The 21957-nt window shown below is 43.1% G+C and overlaps 1 protein-coding gene and 2 pseudogenes across 3 annotated transcripts in view; 2 read left to right on the top strand and 1 right to left on the bottom strand.

Annotated features, from left to right (window-relative positions):
* The window catches only part of Thrap3 (thyroid hormone receptor associated protein 3), a 49367-nt gene extending 29747 nt beyond the window's left edge, over nt 1–19620 (bottom strand). For 2 of the 3 annotated variants that reach the window (XM_005395183.2, XM_005395182.2), the window contains exons 1-2: nt 19482–19620; nt 11633–11735 (exon numbers count right to left, since the gene is read on the bottom strand). The gene's annotated coding sequence lies outside the window, so the exon portion shown is untranslated. The remainder of the gene's footprint in view (nt 1–11632; nt 11736–19481) is intronic. The other variant, XM_005395184.2, reaches the window with a different exon arrangement.
* Nucleotides 5850–7577, top strand: LOC102030593 (annotated as a pseudogene).
* Nucleotides 19621–19696: 76 nt separating the features above from the next.
* On the top strand, nt 19697–20378 carry LOC102029584 (annotated as a pseudogene).
* Nucleotides 20379–21957: the final 1579 nt, after the last annotated feature.

Genomic DNA, 21957 nt, shown 5'->3' with positions numbered 1-21957 from the left:
CTGGCAGAGCTGCCTGGTATGCAAGTGTCAAAAGATACAACAAAATAGGATCTCTCACTCTTACACACAGATGTGTGCACACACACGCACAGAGCTGTCTCCAATTCTCTAATGCCTTTTTTTTCCCCTTTAAACTCTAAACTCTGTGTCTTGGGTGATATACAGTAACACCTGCCCAATCAATCCCATTAGGAAAAAAAAAAAAAAAAAAAAAAAAACCAGTTCTGATCTGTTCTCCAGTTTACACAATGAGGACACTGTATTTGCTAAACAAACTAACAGGCTCTTTCAGATTTCTTATTTTCTTCATATAAGAAAAACAATTGCTGGGTGTGGTAGCACACGCCTGTAATCCCAGCACTGGGGAGACTGAGGCAGGAGGATCATTGTGAGTTCGAGACCAGCCTTAGCTACAAAGTGAGCGCAAGGCCAGCCTGAACTGATAGCAAGACCCTGTCTGAAAAAAAAAAAGACAAGAAACAAAAAAAAAACCAAAACCAAATTAAGCTGTAATACCAGCACTCAGGAGGCTGAGGCAGGAGGATCCTTGTAAGTTTGAGGCCAGCCTGGGCTACAAAGTGAGCTCAAAGCCAGCCTGAACTACACAGTGAGACCCTGTCTCAAAAAGACAAAAAAAGAAAGAAAGAAAGAAAATTCTTGGTGAATGAACAATAACATAACTGAGATAAAGACAGAGCCCAAAATACCATAAAATTCACCAATTATAGATTCAGGCAAAGTAGCAGGCCTTCTTTGTGGTCTATATGTCTCTGCAAAGTCAGGATAGGAGTAGAGCTCAGGTGAAATATTAAACATGTTTACTATTTTATTATTTTCTCTGGAGACTGACTTCTCCTGAGTAAAAGGAGGAGAAAAAAGGAAAACAGCATCAAGTGCAGCTGCGGTGTCTCCAGAGTAACACTTTACCAAGCCTCACTTGCATCCATCAGCCTTGAAGAAATGAAATCAGAGACCTTTTTCTGACGTTTACTCTGCTAGTAAATTAGCTTTCACGTTATTTTGTAATATAAGTCAGTGAACAATATCGTTTTAATTTTAAGATCTTACAACTTATAGAAAATACCCATCTGTGGATTAAGCATCCTCCTAAAGGATGAAGGCATGGTCCCTTGAGAGATTAATTTTAATGCTTAAATAATTTAAAAATAAAAATTTACTTAGGTTATAAAACCACAATTACTCTGAAATTCAGTAATGAAATGTTTAAGCTTTAAATATGAAGTTCAATGAAATTTAGTATGACTTTTTTTCTTTTGAGATAAGGTCTCACTCTGTATTCCAGGCTGCCCTTGAAGTCATGTAGCCTAGGCTGGCCTAGAACTCATGGACAATCCTCCTGCCTCAGCCTCCCAAGTGCTGGGATTACAGGTGTGCACCACATCACCAGGTTAACAGGACTTCTTTGAACATAACCTTCAAGAACAGGCCTATACCAGAGAAAATATTAAATACCTTAAGACCACAATAACAAAGCTTTGCTAGTAAACACCTTTACTCATGCCTTCATTCAAATTGATGCTTCTCCCCAGTCAAAGCCAGTAGCACATGCCTGTAATCCTAGCACTGGGGAGGCCAAGGGAAGGAGGACTGATGGGAGCCCAAGGCCAGCCAGGGGTATAGAGTGAATTCGAGGCTATCCTCTACTACAAAATGAGACCCTGCCTCACAAAACAAAACAAAATGAAAAAACAAAAAAATTAAACTCTGGGCATGATGGTGCACACCTGTAAGCCCAGCATTCAGGAGGCTGAGGCAGGAGGATCACCTCAAGTTCAAAGCCAGCCTGTGCTCCACAGGGAGTTCAAGGCCAGCCTAATCTATACAGTGAGACTGTCTCACACACAAAGAACATAATACTAAACTCTTATCTTTATGATTTTCTGTAAATCTATTCTCAAACAAAGTATACTTAAATGTATACACATCGATAATGGTACATATATCTCATAGTTAAGAACACCAAATGTAACTGGACATTGTGGCAATACCCAATATTTATGTATCTGCAATCCTAGCACTGAGAGGCTGATGCAGAAAGATTCCAAATTTGAGGCTCGTCTGGACAACTTAGACCAAAAATTAAAAATAAAGAAGGGCTAGGAACAGGGAAGAAGGGCCAAAGCAGTTATATAACTGAAAAATCCCTGAGAAAGTTAACCCATAATTCCAAAATAGCAAGTAACCAACCTGGTACTACAATCCAGGTTCCATTCAGTTTTCCATAATGTTCTTTCAAAATGGACATAAAGGCTGGGTATGGTGGCACACGCCTGTAATCCCATCACTCAGAAGGCTGGTTGCAAATTCGAGACCAGCGGGCTACAAAATGAGCTCAAGGTCAGCCTGAACTGCATAGCAAGACCCTGTCTCAAAAAGACAAAATAAAATAAAATAAAATAATAAAATAAAATGGACATAAAGGTACATACTCAGAGGAATATGCTAAAGCAAATCATCAGGCTGGGTGTGGTGGCACACACCTGTAATCCCAGCACTCGGAAGGCTGAGGCAGGAGGATCATTGGGAGCTCAAGACCAGCTTGGGCTACATAGTGCAACCTGTCTCAAAAGAACCAAAAAATAAAAAATAAAAAATAAAAAAATTGGGGCTTGGGATTTAGCTCAGCGGCAAAGCACCTGCCTGGCAAGCGCAAGGTCCTGAGATTGATTCCCGGTACCAGAAGAAAAAAAAACAAAAAAAAAAAAAAAAAAAAAAAAAAAAACAACAACAAAAGGGGGCTGGGGATTTAGCTCAGCAGCAAAGCGCCTGCCTGGCAAGCACAAGGTCGTGAGTTTGATTCCTGGTACCGGAAGAAAAACAAAAAAATAAAATAAAAAAGAAGCAAGATTTATCATGTAGAGGTACCAATTCCCTATGATGAAATGTTATTATTATGTGTATTTAAATGTACCAAAAAAAAAAAAATGTCCAGTCCCAAATGTACAGGGTCCTAAAGAATCACTATAGTACTGGCTAAGTAGTGGCTTTGGCAACAAAAAGGAACTGGGTTTGAAACTTTTTATTTTTTCTTCCAGTACAGTAGTACTTGCAAGCTTGCAACCACAATTGTGGAATGAATTCTGCAACCTGAAAGAATATAGTTTGTGAACCAGGTATCCCCTGTACTGAATATTGAACCCAGGGTCTTAACACTGAGCTGGGCTCCAACTTGCAATCCTCCTGCCTCAGCCTCCAAGAGTGTTGGATCATAGGCATGCACCATCATGTCCCGCTCCTTTTTTTACTTGTTGTTTTGAGGTAGATCTTGCTAAAAAATGCCTAATCTGGGCTCAAATTTACCATCCTCCTACTTTACTTCATCCTCAGAAGAGTGCTAGGATTATGGGCATGCACCACCACACCCAACTGAATCCAAATCTTATCTCAGCCACCCAATTAGCTGGACAAGTACTCTCATTTTCCTAATGTGACCTTCACCTCATAGGAAGACCACGGGAAATAAGTACTATATCTATTTGCAAGTGCCCAACATACAGCAGCTGAATTCACATCCTGCACTACTATGTTTGGCTACAGATCCAAAGCAACCAGAGGGCAGTATTTAGGAATTTCCTTGGAAATAAACCACTGATTCTATTTTTTTTTTTGCTATTATTTGTCTATAAAAACAATAAGGTACCTTCCTGCACAAAACAGTAAGGTGTTTTTCATTTTACTGGCTAAATTGTAATGTGTCACAATGAAAAAGTTCACTAGAAGAAAGCATTATATTATTAAGGAAGAAATAAGACAAAAGGTCCTATTCATTCACTTTGAAAGACAAATCTCCAATGCTAGGCATTAGCAAGGAAAAATCAACAGGAGGCTGAGCTACTTACTTACAACTTTTCATCACAGTATCCCTAGTGCAGGCAAACTGTGACGTCTCCTCCTGCAAATTCACTTAATGTGTGTCTACTAAACTCAGGATCATCTATGTGATTAGTGTTTCATCATCAGGAAAACAGAATAAACAGCACAGCTGGCAGCTTAAAGAATCTTCAATTCACCCCAAAGGCTCTTCTCCTATCCTATGTCCCTCAGGGAAAGTAACAACTATTTTACTTCCCAATTTAAAATTAGTATGTGTTACCATCAGGGAATATTTTCCTCTCATTTCTTAGAGGAACTCTCAGCTTTTCTAACTTAATAAAGACACTATAATCTATGTAATCTATTGACCCATGGTTTCATTCCAGTTATTATTACAAACTAAGCAGCCCATCATGACACTTAACTGGTTTTCTGGAATTTAACATAAAGCTTGTTTACGATGTTAGGAAAAATAGTTGCATGGTATCTTTTATAAATACTGGTCTTTATAATCCTCTTCCCAGCTGGGCGTGGTGGCACACGCCTGTAATCCCAGCACTCACGGGAGGCTGAGGCAGGAGGATCACTGCAAGTTGGAGGCCAGCCTGGGCTACAAAGTGAGCTCAAGGCCAGCCTGAATTGCATAGCGAGACCCTGTCTCAAAGACACACACAAAAATCTTCTCCCTGAAACAAGTCTATCTTAGAGGTTTGCAGGAGAAAAATATGTAAGTTTATTTTGTTACATGTTAACGTACTACTGCTTCACGTTGGCAAGGTAGGGTAGCAGTCAATAACTTAATCATATTGGTCTACTGGTTCCGTCTAAACAGATGCGGGGGAGGGGGACAACTAGGGATTAAACTTTGGCATGCTAGTCAAGTGTTCACCACTGAGCCCTGCCAGGCCCTAGAATGTGAACTGTGTCTATGAGGATATGGAGCACTCAAAATTTGACTGTTCAGAACCAGTATAAAAATAAACATAGGAGTTCAAACACTCACTACAAAAAAAACAGAATGTAAAATAGCTCCATATTTTATATTAGTTTCTTGTTAAAATGAGAATGTTAAAAACATGAAATGATACTGAATATCATTGCAATTAATGTCACCTTTTTTTCCCCCAGTATTGAAGATTAAAACTAGGGCCTTCCTACTGAGCTACAGCCCCAGTCCTTTTCATTTTTTGAGACAGGACTCTTCTTTCTCAAGACAAGGACTCTTTTTTGAGACAAGGTCTTGCTATGTAGTCCAGGCTGGCCTTGAACTCATGGCAATCCTCCTGTCTCAGCCTCCTGAGCATGTGCCACCATGCCTGGCTGTAAGGATCCTTTTTTACAGTACTGGAGACTGAACCCAGAACCTACTCAGTTATGGCCCCAGTCCTCTTCTAAATTTTTAATTTAAGACAAGATCTTGCTAAGTTGCCCAGGCTGGGCTCAAAATTTCTAATCTTCTTGCCTCATCCTCCCAGAGTGCTGAGATTACATTCATGCCCCAACTGGCTTCACCTGCTATTAAAAAAAAAAAAAAAAAAAAGACTACCAGAAAATTTTAAGCTCTACATGATTCACATTCAGCTGGTATTAGGCAGCACTGTCCTAAAGGACAACTATGATATTCTTTTTAAATGCTCAAGTTTTGAACACAATCCATTATCTTCCAACCACTTTTAGATTTTGTTTGGTTGGTTGGGTTTTTTTTCGGTACCAGGAATCAAACTTGGAACCATGCACTTGCCATGCAAGCACTGTGCCACTGTGCTATCTCCTCAGCCCTGTTTGTTTGGTTTTTTGAGACAGGGTCTCACTATGTACTTTTTTTTTGTTTGTTTTGTTTTTTGTTTTTTGTTTTTCTCCGGTACCGGGAACCGAACTCACGACCTTGCGCTTGCCAGGCAGGCGCTTTGCCGTTGAGCTAAGTCCCCAGCCCCACTATGTACTTTAGGCTGGCTTTGAACTTACAGTGATACTACTGCCTCAATCTCCCAAGTCCTGAGATTACAGGCATGTGCCACTATGCCCAGCTTCTTATTTATTTTTGTAGTTTCTATCCACGAAGACTTTCCTGGTGCAATAACTACATAGTGTCTTTCCATGTACATCTACACTTTGACAGATGAGTTGAGGTAAATGAAGCTGGTGAATGTCTTGTATACAAAGACAACTCTACATAAAAATAAAAGTGATTTCAAGATCTGCTACCATTTTGGGTCACCTCAGCTATAAACAAATCAAGGAAAATCGAACCTATTGCTTCCATTCAAAATTAAGTAGAACCTGGCAAGAGCAAGGTCCCAAGTTCAATTCCTGGTACCAAAAATAAAATACATTAATTAAGAAAAAAAATTTAAGACTAAAATTAACTAGGACATACATCGCTGCTGTGTGCAGGCCTCTGCATGCACAGTGCCACTGTGGCTACACCACAGGGCCACTGCCACATGGTGGTCACCGGGAAGACCTTCCACTGGCGCTAGGCTGACACTGAGTTAGAGGAAGATGAGCAACATTCACAGGTTAGATTGAAGCTAGAGGAGACTAGAGAGGTACAGAACTTGAGCAAGAGGCCCAACAGGGTGAGTGCTGCTGCCCTGTTGGTGGACAAGAAGGTACAAAAACAGACCACTCTAGTGGAAGACCCCTTCCAGATGAAGACAGGCAGCATGATGGACACAAAGAAGCTAAGGAAAACAAAGATATTATCAGTAAAGAGGAGGACCTGCACCTGCAGACATCATTTTCTGCTGAAACCAATCAGAGGGGCGAGGACACAGATATAATGAATTCCAGTGAGACAGCTGGAGACAAGAGGATCGTGGAATACACAGAGCAGAAGCTAAAGCCCAAGAGAGGAGGACTGTATGAGCTCCCTGAGAACATCTGCATATTAGCCAAGTAGATGGAGGGGGTGCTATCCAACCAGATGCTCACTGGCATCCCCAAGGTGGACCTGGCCATCAACACTAAGAACAAAAACATCATCTCCACGGATGATGCCAAGGCCCACCTGGTGGCAAAGCGGCAGCAGGAGGAGACAGTAAGACATCCTTCATGCCCACTAACATGGATATGAACTACGTGCAACACACCGGTTTTATATAATGTTTTATCAAGAGGAACTCAATGCCCCACCCAAGATAAACAAGAGCCCAAGGCCCAGCCCTTGTAAGTAGGCAACATAGAAAAGCTGGAGCCAGAGTGGTCCAGTCCTCGCCTAACCACAAGTTTCCCACTAGTGAGAAAGCCACTGGCTACTATCACTGTGAGAATAGTGAACAGGTGGTACTGAGGCTACAGGGCAGATGTACACAGTGCCCCACCCTATCTTACAAATCAGGTCAGAACCCATTGTTTCCAGGTAGCAGACACACAACATCCCCAGACAGATGCTGCTGCGGGTGCTGCTACCCGCTGGGCATGTCAACTAACTCCCAGCACTAACTGTAGGACCTTTTGCACCAAGACACTGTGTAGGTTTCCCATTAGAGGGCAAACTTATTTCCTATGAGCATTATTAAACCTTGTTTGTAAATTACAATTTTTTAACTAAAAAGCACTACTCAAAGCTATTTAACTTACAGACAACCTGACCACCCCAACCTCAGATATAACCAATCACTCAACCAGAACTTAGTTTACACATGGAAATGTGAAGCTCTCCACTATGGGATTCCTTTCAGGAATAACACGTGAACTACCTACAGACTACTGTGCCACTAGCCTACAATCTCTGCACTCTGGGAGGCAGACACAGGAGGTCTACAAATTCAAACTCAGCCTGGGCAACTTAGGTAAGACCCCATCCCAAACAGAAATAAAAAAAAGGGCTGGGGATGTAGCTCAGAGCAAAAGCCCTATGGTTCAAGCTCTAGTACCACAAAGGAAAAAAAAATGGGTCTCATTATTTCCAAATCATTATATATATATATATATTTTTTTTAAAGCAGAAGTAGCTAAGCATGGTCGTACACACCTATAATCCCAGCACTTGGGAGGCTGAAGCAAAAGGATTACCATGAGTTCAAGGCCAGCCTATTCTACAAACCTAGACCCAGACTCAAAAAACAAACAACAAAAAAGTGAGCCATCAGATTCATATACAAAACCCATACCTTGCCAGTTTTAAGATTATAAATTACCTGCCCACTTCATGCTTCTGCCTCCCTGTTTTTTTTAGACACACCATGCAGTTCAGGCTGGCACCGAATGCATTAATGTAGCGCAGGCTAGCCTCAAACTCACAGCAATCCTACCTCAGTCTCCCAAGTGCCACATCACAGATGTGCCATCACAACCAACTTGTTTCCCCAGGCCACAACAGCCTTTTCTTCTGTCCTCTGAACAAGCGAGGCAATTAAGTCTTAGCACCTTCACACTTGCCATTCCCTACACAGGAATACTTCTCTTCAGTCTCAATGTAAGAATGAATGGTTCCCTTCTCAATCTCTAGGTCTCAGGGAAAAAAAAGGTGGTGCATTAGTACCTCATCTAATGAAATCTCACTGCTCCCCACCCACATGCTAGACCTGAGAATTTCACTTATTTCCCTTCTTCTTGGTTTTGAGACAGGGTCTCATCATGTAGTCCTCAAACTCATGGCAATCTTCCTGCTTCCGCCTCCCCCGAGTGCTGAGATTATGGCACACTCCACAACGCCCAGCTCCATTTCTTTGCTAGTACTGTGTCCCCCAACTAGAAGACCTAAGAACAGGCACAATGACAAGCACTCAAATGTCTACTGACTAAACCAATAAAAAAATCCAAAAAGTCCTTGAGAGACAAAGATAAAAATATTAAGAGGCTAAAATCCAGTATTTTTATTTTAGAAACCATGCAAGTGGACAGACATGGTAGCACACACCTGTAAACCCAGGACTCAGGAGGCAGAGCCAGGAGGATCGCAAGTTCACAGCCAGCCTGGGCTACATAGTGAATTCAAGCCCAGCCTAAACTAAAAGGCCATACCCTATCTCAAAAAACAGACAAAAAACTATGTAAGTGGCTTCCTATTTGGCATCTTTCTAGTTAGTTTTTGTTTCCTAATCATTAAACTTCCTGAAGAAAATCATTTCTGTGCGGACAAAAATAGTAAGTATTAAAAAAAGTATAGAAATTATTAGTTTTGGGGCTGGGGATTTAGCTCAGTGGCACAGCACCTGCCTGGCAAGCGTGAGGTCGTGAGTTCAATTCCTGGTACCAAAAAAAAAAAAAAAAGTTATCAGTTTGATTATTGGGTGAGGCTGGAGAGGAAAGAAAGGCTTGTATCACTAAATAGGAACAATACAAAGCTACAGTAATTAAATATTAAATATCAGGGGCTGGGGATTTAGCTCAGCGGCAAAGCGCCTGCCTGGCAAGCGCAAGGTCGTGAGTTCGGTTCCCGGTACCGGAGAAAAACCAAAATAAATAAATAAATAAATAAATAAATAAATAAATAAATAAATAAATATCAGTACAAGATAAAACAGACAAATGGAGGAGAAATACAAAGTCTAGCTAGAAGTGGAGACAGCCACCTAAAATCCCAGTTCTTAGAAGGCTCAGGCATGAGGATTACGTGTTTCAGGTCAGCCTGGACTATGTGGCAAGACCCCATCTCAAAAACAAAACAGGCCTAGAGATGTAGAATGTAGTTGGGGATGTAGAGCGCTGGCCCTACTTACACTACTCTGAAGCCAAATAAGGATGGCCAAGAGTTTGAGGCCTGCTTGGGCTATAGCGTGAGTTCAACATCTGCCTACACAACACACCAAGAACCTGTTTCAAAAAAACATAACAAGGGGCTAGGGATTTAGCTCATCGGCACAGCACCTGCCTGGCAAGCTCAAGGTCGTAAGTTTGATTCCTGGTACCGGAAAAACAAACAAACAAAAAAAAGTAACAACCCCAAAGCCAAAACAACAAAAACCCCAAAATCTAGAAAATATACCCTGTAGAACAGTGTTATAGAGTTAACTTTCTTCTTTTTCTTTCTTGTAGTAATAAGGATTAAACCCAAAGCCTCATGCATGTTAGTTAACCTCTCTATCACTGAGCTACGTCTCAAGGCTTAAAGGCAGTTCTTACAATCGGTACAGCTTGTCATGGTACTGCAAATCTGTAATCCCAGGACTCAGGAGGCTGAGGCAGGAGGATTGCCATGAGTTCAAAGCCAGCCTGGACTACATAGTTCAAGGCCAGCCTGGAGTGTGACCCTGTCTCAAAAGGAAAAAAAAAAAAAAAAAAAAAGCTCAGTGGCACAAGTGCCTGCCTGGCAAGCACGAAGTCCTAACTTCGATTTCCAGTACAAAAAAAAACAAAAGAAAAAAACAGCCAGGCGTAGTGGTACATGCCTAATCCCAGCACTCTGCTAACCTCAGCACTTGGGAGGCTGAGGCAGGACAGCCACTAGTTTGAGGCCACCCTGAGCTATATAGTGAGTTCCAGGGCAGCCTGAACTACATAGCAAGACCCTGTCCGGAGGAAACAAAAGAACAAAAAACAGAATAGCTGGGTGCCGCTCTAAAACATATACAGTAGGGGCTGAGGATTTAGCTCAGCAGCACAGTGCCTGCCTGGCAAGCGCAAGGTCGTCTTGAGTCAATTGCCGGTACCGGAAAACAACAACAAAAAACAAAAAAACCCCACATATATACTGTACAAATTCACTTAATTCACAACACAGCTATGTGGACCATGCTATTTATTATTACCTCATTTTATTTTATGTATTTATTTTTTGTCTTCTTGAGACAGGGTTTTACTATGCAATTCAGGCTGGCCTCGAACTCAGCCTCCTCAGTACTGGGATTTTAGGTGTGCGCCACCACATCTATCCACAACCTTCAATACTATAGTATTTTACGTAACTGCTACATTCAACAAATTCAACAGTATAGAAAATAACATAAGAGCACAATTCAAAAAATTACAAGAAAGTTGGAAAACACAGCCAAGGAAATCTCCCAGGAAGAAGACAAAAATGGAGAGAGGAGGGGGCTGGGGATTTAGCTTAGTGGCACAGCACCTGCCTGGCAAGGGCAAGGTCATGAGTTCGATTCCCAGGAGGGGTGGCAGGGAATGGAGAGAGGAAAAAAAATGGAGAGAGATAAATACTAGGACAAAATAAAAATGTACTGGATCCATCCAAAAGATTTAGCATCCAAATACAGGAAATCTAGGAGCCCTGCGTGGTGGCACACACCTATAATCCCCTACGCTAGGGAGGGGAGGCTGAGGCAGGAGGATCACTGCGAGTTCAAGGCCAGCCTGGGCTAAGTGAGTTCAAGGCCAGTCTGAACTACATAGAAAGACCCTGTCTCAAAAAGACCAAAAAAAAAAAAAAGCCAACCTAGCATTACACTCAGGGAGACATGGTCTCAAAAAGGGGTACAGTGGAGTGGAGATATAGTTCAGTGAAAAGGGCCTGGGTTTAATCCCAAAACAAAACAACAGAGAAAACAAACAGCTGTACAAAAAAGGGAAAAGTAACAGCTGTGCCCCAAGACTGAGCTGTAAAATATGCTATAATGATAACTGTCAATCCTGAATATTGTTATAACCAAAATATCACCAATTATGATAAATATAAGCGTACGAGATAGGAAACCCTACAAAAATCCATCATGCTGGGGCTGGGGACATGGCCCACTGATACTTGCCTTGCATACACAATGCCCTGGGTTAGATCTCCAGCACCACAAAAACAAACAAACAAAAAATCCATCACCCTGGGAGTTGAATGCAGTGACACAACCAGATGATTTTACAAAACAATGAAGTTATCAGTAACTCTTCTGACCACTCGTTGATTTACCTTGTCAGAACAATGATTCAATTTGCACTGGATCCAGACACTGCTGTCAAAGAACACTGGCAGTGCCACTGGCTTCTCCAATTTACAAAGTCAGGATATAATTCTGGAATGAGAGGAAGTAAGTGATAAAATGGCTATGCAACATCTTACAGATGTCTTTAATGATGTTTTAAAAATCTGTAAGCAGAAAAAAACTACCCCTAAACTACAAGCTTCTCTCCCCCAAAGTATACTGGTCTGCTGGTCTATCTGTCTGACACATTTTCATCTTTCCAACCCAGCTCCCACACTATGGAAAGCCAAAACCGTCTTTCTTGTAACCTGATACTTCCACTGGCAACATTTCAGGTGTCAGGGTTTGCATTATGCAAGACTAGTTCACAAGCTTCATAATTCACCCAGGTGAACTTGGTAATGATCAGATGTTTGAAATAAGAAAAAACATAACAGGTATGCTAAGCTTAACAAACACATATCAAATTAAAATACCACCTTCTCACATGCACCCCTGTACATACATACTCCCCTTCTGTTCCAGTTCTACAAAATCCCAAATCTATGAGCACAGTCATATATTAACATTAGATAAGATTTATCCAAAACAAAGATGAAAAACAAATTCCAAGAACAGCAAGCTTGCTGGGGCTATAGCTCAGCTGCACAGTGCCTGCCTGGCAAGCACAAGGTCCTGAATTTGATTCCTGGTACCAAAAAAAAAAAAAAGGCAAGCTCGTAAGTGATGTCTGCATCCCTAGATTACTCAAGTATTATTGTAAAATCATATTACTATAAAGTAGGAAGGCAGACAAGATCCAAATAATCTGCCGGGTGTGGTGGCGCACGCCTGTAATCCTAGCACTCGGGAGGCTGAGGCAGGAGGATTGCTCCAAGTTCAAGACTAGCCTGGACTACAAAGTGAGCTCAAGCCCAGCCTGAACTGCACAGCAAGACACCCTGTCTCAAAAAAGACCAAAAAGGAAAAAAAAAAAAAAATCCAAATAATCTGAAGTAGTCCCAACATTGATCTTTCTGTACTTAATATTCCCTCCATCTAGCTCTTTGAGGTTTTTCTTTGTTGGTATTGGGAACCAAACTTGGGACCTTGAACTTGCCCAGCAGGTGCTCGTGCCACTGTCCTTATCCCCTATCTTAACTCTTTGAACCCTATGGTCTACACAAAGCTGAATCCTTGCCTAATCAACCAGGAAGGAAAGGAACACTTACTTTCTTAAGTCATGGTTCTAAAGTCTTTGTACATTTAGAGTCCTCAGACTAGACTGCTCCACCACCATCAAACATTTACACACTCCAATGATGGCCTCCTTTCCCAGCCAACTGTCGCTCACTCTCCCAAGCTGGGTTAGGTACATACTGCCCTCTGTGTTACCCTGGCTCAGCCTCTCCTCACACTCAACTCACTATCTGTTAATAGGTAAATTCCCTCACTGGGATATAAACTACCTAACACTGATATGTTTGCTGAGTAAACTGAACAGTCTCATGACCTATGCCAGTGGCACACATGCCACAGTGGACTGTTTGTATCATTGAAAGCTCTAAAAGGTTCTCCATCACAGAGCTTACTATGCCAATAGTAAGCAGACATTACAAACAGCCACAAAATCTACTCTTAGAATCACTAGCAAGGTTAAGATTGTTTTATCCAGATGGGTATAGTATTCAGTTAGATCCTTTACCAAATTTTTGATAACAGTGGTATATACTGACTCAGTTGCATAAAAGCATAGCACTTTTGGAAACTTTTTTTTGCAATATTGGGAATTGAACCCATTTCTTTCCCCCATTTCCTAACTCCAGAGGCACAGGGTGGGGCTGGGGATTTAGCTCAGGGGCACAGCGCCTGACTGGCAAGCACAAGGTCATGAGTTCGATGGGGGGGGTGACAAACAAACAAACAAACAGAGGCACAGGGCGCTTACAACAGTCCGCAGGCCCAGTGGGGGATCCCATGATGGCAAACCGCTTACTCTACAACATGCTGAATTAAAGAAAACAACTATTCCACTACATCCATCCTTCAAATTCTGACCAGATGTAAAAACTATTAAGCCAATCATGTTTCCTTTCTATTAATCTTGTCTCTGATATTGGCAAGAATTCTGTCACTCCAACAAGTTTTTAATTTTCCACTACCTTGCATAGAGAAGCAAATATAAGCCTCCAGCCCTCAGTTAATCTGTGAATATAAAGAGACATTCAAAGCCCTCAGTCATCCCTGCTACCTTTTTTACATCCACCCCCTAACTTGGCCTCCCTATAGTATCTGGTTAGTCACAGACACAATTTTCAGCCACTATTTCCTGAACTTACCTCAGTCAGACAACAATGTGCTGCTATTAAGGAGCCTCTGCACTATCTACAACAGACCCTCTCCCTTTCTACATACTACTGTCCACTTATCCAACAAAAATTTATAAAGTACTGGCCAGGTGGGGTGGCACACACCAGTAATCCCAACACTCAGGAGGCTGAGGCAGAACTGCTGGGAATTCAGACGCCAGCCTGAACTACACAGTAAGACCCTGTCTCAAAAAACCAAGAGAGGTGGCCTAATATAAAAGCCTAAGCCAGGGAGGGTAGCACATGCCCGTAATTCAAGTACTCAGGAGGCTGAGACATGAGGATCCACACAACACAGTGAGTTGGAGGCCACCCTAGGTTACACAGTGAAATCAAAGCCAGCCTTAACTACATAGCAGGATCTTGTCACCAAAACCAAAAAATAAACAATTACAAATACTAATGGACACTGCTCCCTGTAAGGGATAATGTCAGGCTATGGAGGGATCTGTGGCAAACCAGAAAGGACATCCCAAGCCACAAAACATTGCTGCAAAGTAGAAATGCAGATCCACTGCTGTCAGATCTGATTTTTCAAGAGCACTCTGAATCTAAATTTATACATGAAAACTTTTTATTTTTCTGGTTGTGTTTTAGATAGGGTCTCACTATGCAGTTCAGGCTGGCTTTGAACTCAACAGCCTTAAACTTAAAACTATCCTTTAGTCTCAGACCCATGAGTGCTGGACTTACAGGCATGTACCACCATGCCCTGTTTAAAACTAAGTTCTTGGGCCTGGGATATAGCTCAGCGGCACAAGCACCTGTGTGGCAAGCGCAAGATCCTGAGTTCGATTCTTGGTACCAAAAAAAACCAAAAAACAAAAAAAAACTAAGTTCTTAAATGTTGATAATTAATTCAAATTTACGCTGTACGAGCCCCCCAAAAACCCACATTTTCAGACTGCACTTAGTCCATGAGACTTCAGTTTTCAACCCCTACCATAAAAAGAAAAATACCAGGTTTTTCCAGTGGCAGAACTATAACAATCAGAAAGTACACCCCCCCCAAAAAAGCATATCCTATGCTTCTAGTAAAATACTGTTATATGAAAGCATACTAAAATGACAAGATAAGCTGTGCACAGTGGCACATGCACACTGTAATCTCAGCTCCTGAAGGCTAAGGAAGATCGGTGAGTTGAGGCCAGCCTGGACTACAACACCAGTTTAAGGCCAGTCTGGACTAGTGAGACCAACTCCAAAAAATAAAAAAGGATAGGAATATATATCTGAAACTCCTAACGGAACAGTTTTTAAAATCATCTTATTGCCGGGTGTGGTGGCACACGCCTGTAATCCCAGCACTCAGGAGGCTGAGGCAGGAGGATCGTTGTGAGTTCGAGACCAGCCTGGGCTACAAAGTGAGCTCAAGGCCAGCCTGAGCTGCATACTGAGACCCTGTCTTAAAAAGACAAAAATAAATAAATAAATAAAATCATCTTATTCTTTCCACAGTGAAGTGATCTATTTCTGCCAATAAAAGATACGATAGGGGCTGGGGATTTAGCTCAGCGGCAAAAGCGCCTGCCTGGCAAGCACAAGGTCGTGAGTTCGGTTCCCGGTACCGGAGAAAAACCAAAAAAAAAAAAAAAGATACCATAAAAAATAGATACTATAAACAAAATTCAATGGAAGAAATGGATTTTTGTGAAATTGGGTTTATTAGATTTAAGCTTCTTCACTGTTAGGATAATTACTATCTTGCTTAATATGGTCAGAAGAAACTAGGAGACCATCTCTTGGGCACAGTATTAAACTAATTATTTCTATTCAAAAAATGAAAGAAAGTTGGTTACATTGTAAGATTAAGAAAGTCAAACTGAAACTGATGTGTATATACTCTGTTGGGAGTCTAAAGGAAAACATGCTTAGTTTGGAAAAGACTTTCTGGGTGGATTTCTTATCCAGTGTCTTGGTTTTGAACTGTGAAGTTTTTTAATTAAAAAAAAGTCAATCTTGCTGGGCATGGTGACACATGCCTGTAATCTCAGCATTTGGGGCTGAGGCAGGAAGATCACTGTGATTTTGAGGCCAGCCTGGGCTACATGGTGAGTTAAAGGCCAGCCTGAACAACATAGGAAGACCCTGTCTCAAAATAAAACTAAAGAAAAAAAAAGTCAATCTTATACAAGGGATGTCTCTTACTTCCAGACATGATAGGCCTCAGGCAATTTTTAAATTTATGGGTTATGAACCAACATTATAAGATCTAGGGCAGTAGTTTTAACTTTTTGAGACTCAAATTAGTATAATGGGAGGGGAAGACTTTTTTGTGAGAAAATCCACCTCCCTGTCACAAAAATTTTAAGAGTTCATGTGTGCCATGGAGTCCACCAGTCACAGATTCAGTGTCCTGCTCTGCAGAATATTAAAGTTATTTGATCTCCAAATCCTCTGCTGCTCAGTTCCATCTCTCAATGTCAGGCATCTATCACTTCAAACCTGTACAACAGTCTCTTAACATGCCCTCAGAATCCACTTTCCACTCTCCACAAGTAATACTTAAATACAAATCTCTCCAACCTGCGTGACAATTCCTATTTCTTCCTCCATCTGCTTGTAACTACTAAACTGAACTTTTATTGTAAGCATTTATCTTTGTGGACAGATACACCAACCAGTCAGCAGCCCCTCCCATCCATCAAGGAGCTTCAACAGCTTCCTTAACATCCTATATCTAATGCATCCTTAAACATTCTCCTCATAGTACCTCAGCCATACTTGGCAGTCATTCAATTCCAAAACCAAACTAAATTCTTCCCATTATCCATTTTGGGCACTTGGTTCCTCCAAGTGGGTGCTCTCTCCTTGGTTCTTCCTTCGGCTCAGATCACCTTAGGTACATTCTTTTTCAGAGTCTATCCGAGTCCCCTGCTTGATACCTCCATTCCACTTAATTTACTTACTTACCTTTAGGCCTTCCCTCACTGTCCTTTAAGTTCCCAAAAGACAAGAAATCTGTCTCACAGCCCACTGTACTCCGAGGGCCTAGGACCAGGGATGGTGAATAGTAAGCTCTCAGGCACTATTTCTTCAATCATTCACAAAATCAAAGTCAAACTATGAATTAATCTTAAGATGTTTATAGAATGAACGTCTGTGATGCAATCCACTAAAATCTAGTGTTTGAGCAAACAGCATTAATTATACTTTCTTCAGTAAAGGATGTCACTATAACCAAGACAAACAAGCTTGCACCCTAAGATCCTTAGTATTTGGAACTATCTATCCATTCTAAAATAAGTATGTGGGCCGGGAATACAGCTCAGTGGCACAAGCGCCTGCCTGGCAAGCCCAAGGTCCTGAGTTCGATTCCTGGTACCAAAAAAGAAAAAAAAAATAAGTATGTGTGTGTTTGCATTGTCAGCCTCTTCCTTCCTCATCTTTAGGCTAATCCTGGACACAATCTAAATGTGCCCCTCTTCCAATTTCTCAGTGTAACACAGATCATTCTTTTGTAATCCCTAACTTCTCTGTCTAAACCAAATTCAAAACTGCCTGTACTTGGTACTAAAGAAATAAACTTAATTCCTATTACTACCACTGTTGCCGCTGACAGTGAACTGTACTTTATACAGTCTGCAACCTAAAATCAATCTTTAAAAACTGATGATGGCGGTGGTGCACATGTGTCTGTTAATCCCATAAATTGGGAGGCTAAGGAAGGATGCCAGTGCCTCAAGTTCAAGGCCGGCCTGGGCTACTGAGTGAGCTCAAGAACAGCCTGCAATCTGTCTCATAAAACCCTGTCTCCTAAAAACAAACCGCCAAGGGCTGGGGATTTAGCTCAGCGGCACAGCGCCTGCCTGGCAAGCTCAAGGTTGTGAGTTCAATTTCCAGTACCAGAAAAAAAAAACAAAACCAAACCGCCAAAAAATGATACTCACTGAAGCTACAAGCACTAAAAATAAGTATTAGTTAAACTAGACATATAAGTTTTAATCTAAAAATTTCATATAGGAATATTAAATAGGTCTTTTACAAAGAAATCAAGCCTAAATGACTGCAATAAAAATTGTTTTGGGTATTGCTAAACTATGATTATTAGTTCACAAATCTTCTAATAAAGAATTAACTGAGCTGGGTATGGTGGCGCACGCCTGTAATCCCAGCACTCAGGAGGCTGAGGCAGGAGGATCATTTTGAGGTGAGACCAGCCTGGGCTACAAAGTGAGCTCAAGGCCAGCCTGAACTGCATCAGGAGACCCTGTCTCAAAAAGACCCCCCCCCACGAAAAAAAAGAATGAATTGAACTCAGGTTGCTCCGCAAAATGTTCAAGACAGCAACCATTTCTGAATGTTTAACTGGCTTCTAACAAGAATTTACACATCAAGTTGTCTACATAACAGGACAAACTACAAGTAGTATTTCCACGAAAAAACCATAGAGAATATATTCTATAAGGGAAGAAAAATGAGTATGATATACAGTATGCCTTTCCACTCTGAACCCATAATCTAGCAATCCTATCACAGGGTAAGTTCTTTACTTCACTTAGCCTTCACAATAACCCTCTAAAAAGGTCAGTTATTCACTGCTACTTTAAAAGGAAAAAAAAAAAAACAACAACTGAGGCATCTGGAAGTGAAAACTCGATCTCAAATCGAAAGCTGGCAAAGCCAGGCAGACTGCCTCCAGAGCACTTCTGTCACGCTACCACCGAAAGCTTCCCTGGCTCCCTCCCACCAGGCCCTACCATACTCTCAGAGGCTTTCCCTTCAATCCAATTAACAATCTCCCCGCACACTGTACTCCCACTGATGGCTTCCAACTTCTGGGCAGCAGCGTTGCTCGCCAGCCTCTCCTGCCACGCTCCACCCCTAAGACTCAGAAAGGCAAAAAAAAAAAAAAAAAAAAAAGCTGATAAAAGTCGCTTAGATGTTGAGACACAACTGCATCGTATAAGCAGGACATACTCCAATTACGACCGGAATGAAGTCGGCCTCAGTTCCAGCCCAAGAAAAAAGTGGGGTTATTTTCCCGGTCGGAGACAAATTTATATTACGCCTCTTTTGGCCACAAGGCAAGAAAAGGATCGGATGAAGTATTAACATTTCCTGAGTGCCAGCCACACCGGCCCTAGAAGACAGAAACAAGGTAATGGAGACTGGGGGCGGGGGAGGGGAGGCAAGTGTTCCGGAAAAGCAGAATCCGAGTAATGGTGTTAGGACGACCAAGGCGGTGCGTGTGTGAAGAACTTCCCGCGCAGATTGCAGACTGCAAAGGTGAGAAAGTGTAAGAACTACTGGGGAGTCGACGGCCCCAGGCCTCGGGAGCCAGGCCGGAGCGAAGGGAAGGGCGGGGAGGGGGAGGAGCCGGAGGGAGCGGGGCCCGCTCAGTAGAGGCCCGGGTGGGAGCGCGGGGAAGCGGCTCCGCGCCAGGCCTTCCCCGGGCTCGGACCCAGCCACCGCGGAGAAGAGATAGGGGAAGAAAAAGACAGAGTCAGTGAAGGTATCCTAACTCCCGTGAAAAGCATTCACTCACCTAGGCCCACCGCAGCGACCTCAGCTGCAACCTCGCAACGGCACAACCGGCCCGAACCTCGCCCCCGCCCGACAGCGCGCTCCGCATCCCCGCTCTTCAGCAGCGGCGTCATGCCCGCTGCCTCCTGGGAAATGTAGTCCTAGACCTGCGGTTCTTCGCCCATTGAGTGGTCTCTTGAACTACATTTCCCATAAGACAAAGCGAACGTTGAGCCCGCCGCTTTGCGTCACGCGCCGCGTCGTCGGAAGTCACGTGTGTTACGCCGTTCCTTCCCCTCCCCCTCCTGGGTGGCCTGGTGAAGAGAGAGGAAGGTGGACGGAAGGGGCGGTGTTGCTGACGCCACTGCTTCCACCATTTTGGAACCAGCCTCTAGGGAGGGCTGGGACCCACCCACTAGATTCCCGGCCTTAGTCGTCGGAAAGCTGAGCTGGGGGTTGGGTTGCCTAGTTTTTATAACCTGATTTGCCACCTCTTGCATTGTGATCTTGAGCCGTCTCTCTTCGTTGTCTATTTCCTCCCCATAAAATGAGACGAAGGGCGGGGGGAAGGGCGGCTGGGCCCAAGGACGTGTTCCTCATGACCCGCTGCCACAAGACCACAATCTTCGCGGAGGCCGAGAAGGGAAGCACCGTGCTTGGGCTGAAAGGCATCCCCGAGGGCATTCTCAAGCAGCCGCCCAACAGCAGTGGCTATGCAAGGACGACAGGCTTTTAGATGATGACAAAAGTCTGGGCGAGTGCGGCTTTACCAGCCAGACAGCAACTGGCTCCAGACAGCGGGGCTGGCGTTCTGGGCAGATGACACCTTTGAGGCCCTGCGCATCGAGCCCTTCTGTAGCCTTCCGGAGCTTCCAGATGGGACCCGGAAGGCAGCGCCAATGAACAAGCTGTGCAGTGAAGGCCTCAGGCCCGCCCCCAGAGACCCATTGCCCCGGGGATGTAGCTCAGTAGCACAGCGCCTGCCTGGCAAGCGTGGGGTCCTGAGTTTGATTCCCGGTGCCAAAAATTTAAAAATAAAAATAAATAAATGAGAGAGGCACTCAGTTTCTACCCTGGAAAGTTATTGCAAAGCTCCAACAAAGTGAGGCACGTGAGAGTATCAGGTACCCTGAAAGCACAATGCAAAATGGAGGGTTTTGAGTTTGTTTGCCTTTTTGTTTGTTTTGTTTTGTCTTTACTTTGTGCTACTGTGACCTCCTTTGGTGAACCAGGAACACAAGTGGGCAGTGATCTCTCCAGCCACCACCGCCATCGCCGCTGTGTTCCTAACAAGTTTGTTTAGATAGGTGCCCTGTTGAACTAGCAGTCTCCCACAGAATATACCCCTGGAATCTGCGGGGTTTTGTTTTTGGGGGGTTTTGTCGTTTTGAGAGAAGGTCTCGCTGTGTAGTTCAGGGTGGCCTCAAACCCGAGGTGATCATTCTGCCTCAGCCTCCCGAGTGCTGGCATTACTGGTGTGTGCCACCACACCCGACCAAAATCTTCATTTTAAATAGACCTCAGCTTGGTAGCTCAAAATGTAATCCCAGCACACAGGGGGTCTGGGGCGGAAAGCTCATAAAACTTGAGCCCAGCCTTAGTAACTAAGTGGCCTAACAATACTCTATGTTGGGGTGGGGGATATAGCTCAGTGCATAAGCGCTTGCCTGGCAAGCCTGAGGTCATGAGTTTGATTCCCGGTACCCAAAAGAAAATAAAAAATAAAAAAAAGTCAAAAAATTTTAAAAGGTCTGGGAGTATAGTGTAGTGTGAAAACCCTGGGTCCACCAGCAGGACCGCAAATAAACAGACCTTTGAAAACCACTTTATAAACCGGGTGTGGTGGTGCACACCTGTAATCCCAGCACTCCGGAGGCCGAGGCAGGAGGATTGTTGTGAGTTCGAGACCAGCCTTGGCTACAAAGTGAGCTCAAGGCCAGCCTGAACTGCATCAGGAGACCCTGTCTCAAAAAGACAGAAAAAGAAAACCACTTCATTTGTCCATGTTTTTGGCTGGGGATATAGCTCAGTGGCACGAGTGCCTTCCTGGAGAGCACATGGCCCCGAGTTCAATTCCTGGCACCAAAAAAAAAAAATTTGCCCAAGTTTTGCACAGACTGGTTTCCCTTGCAACTGCTGCTTTAGTGAACTTGCACTTGTTAATATGGTCTTCTGTTTTTTGTGTGTGGTTTTTTTTGTTTTTGTTTTTGTTTTTTTTGGTACCAGGAATCGAACTCACAACCTCGTGCTTGCCAGGCAGGCACTATGCCACTGAGCCATATCCCCAGCCCTCTTGCACTTGTTAAGACTCAGCTTCAGTGCCACGGATTCTCCGCCACCTTCTAAATTCACTAGCTTTTCCTCAACTCTGTGCTCCTGGAGGAGGCTGTCTCTACCTTCTACTATAATTTCAGAGCCTTTCACAACAGAAATGAGTTTTCATGGATTTCTGGATCCCTAGGGCAAACTAAATAAAGCACACATGGACAAATACTTTG

This window comes from Chinchilla lanigera, unplaced genomic scaffold (genome assembly GCF_000276665.1).
Source record: "Chinchilla lanigera isolate Chin_1 unplaced genomic scaffold, ChiLan1.0 scaffold00051, whole genome shotgun sequence".
NCBI lineage: Eukaryota > Metazoa > Chordata > Mammalia > Rodentia > Chinchillidae > Chinchilla > Chinchilla lanigera.
The sequence above is the reverse complement of the archived record's forward strand: the minus strand, read 5'-3'. Positions and strand labels throughout refer to the sequence as shown.